The 1,367-nt window shown below is 40.7% G+C and overlaps 1 non-coding gene across 1 annotated transcript; it reads right to left on the reverse strand.

Moving 5' to 3' along the window:
* Positions 1-570: 570 nt before the first annotated feature.
* On the reverse strand, positions 571-678 carry LOC127740865 (small nucleolar RNA R71). Its single transcript, XR_008001721.1, has one exon. It is a non-coding gene; the product is annotated as a small nucleolar RNA R71 (small nucleolar RNA).
* Between the last annotated feature and the right edge of the window lie 689 nt (positions 679-1,367).

Consider the following 1,367-nt stretch of genomic DNA (forward strand, 5'->3'; position numbering starts at 1 on the left):
ATATTTTCTTGTTTTCTTCTCTTTCATATGAGCAGGAGCAAAGACAAAAGCATTCTTGTTGAGGCTGACCCTGAACCTGAAAGGACCTTGAAGCGAAAGCTAAGAGAAGCTAAGGCACAACTCTCTGTAGAGGACCTAACAGAAATCTTCAAAGAAGAAGAAAACATGGCAGCCGAAAACAACAACAATGCCAATAATGCAAGGAAGGTGCTGGGTGACTTTACTGCACCTACTCCCGACTTCTGTGGGAGAAGCATCTCTATCCCTGCCATTGGAGCAAACAACTTTGAGCTTAAGCCTCAATTAGTTTCTCTAATACAACAGAATTGCAAGTTTCATGGACTTCCATTGGAAGATCCTTATCAGTTTTTAGCTGAATTCTTGCAAATTTGTGACACTGTCAAGACTAATGGGGTTGACCTTGAGGTCTATAAACTTATGCTATTCCCTTTTGCTGTAAGAGACAGAGCTAGAATATGGTTGGACTCACAACCTAAAGAGAGCCTGAACTCCTGGGAAAAGCTAGTCAATGCCTTCTTGGCAAAGTTCTTTCCACCTCAAAAATTGAGTAAGCTTAGAGTGGAAGTCCAAACCTTCAGACAGAAGGAAGGAGAATCCCTCTATGAAGCTTGGAAAAGATACAAACAATTAATCAAAAAGTGTCCTTCTGATATGCTTTCTGAATGGAGCATCATAGGTATTTTCTATGATGGTCTGTCTGAACTGTCCAAGATGTCTTTGGATAGCTCTGCTGGAGGATCTCTTCATCTGAAGAAGACGCCTACAGAAGCTCAAGAACTAATTGAAATGGTTGCAAATAACCAATTCATGTACACTTCTGAAAGGAATCCTGTGAACAATGGGACGAATCAGAAGAAAGGAGTTCTTGAGATTGATACTCTGAATGCCATATTGGCTCAGAACAAAATATTGACTCAGCAAGTCAATATGATTTCTCAAAGTCTGTTTGGAATGCAAAATGCACCAGGCAGTACTAAGGACGCTTCATCTGAAGAAGAAGCTTATGATCATGAGAACCCTTTAATGGAAGAGGTGAATTACATGGGAGAACCCTATGGAAACACCTATAATCCTTCATGGAGAAATCATCCAAATCTCTCATGGAAGGATCAACAGAGACCTCAACAAGGTTTCAACAACAATAATGGTGGAATAAACAGGTTTAGCAATGGCAAGCCTTTTCCATCATCTTCTCAGCAACAGACAGAGAATTCTAAGCAGAGCCACTCTGACTTAGCTACCATGGTCTCTGATCTAATCAAAACCACTCAAAGTTTCATGACTGAAACAAGGTCCTCCATTAGAAACTTGGAGGCACAAGTGGGTTAGCTGAGCAAGAAAATCAC

The sequence above is a fragment of the Arachis duranensis genome, chromosome 7 (genome assembly GCF_000817695.3).
Source record: "Arachis duranensis cultivar V14167 chromosome 7, aradu.V14167.gnm2.J7QH, whole genome shotgun sequence".
Taxonomy (NCBI): Eukaryota; Viridiplantae; Streptophyta; class Magnoliopsida; order Fabales; family Fabaceae; genus Arachis; species Arachis duranensis.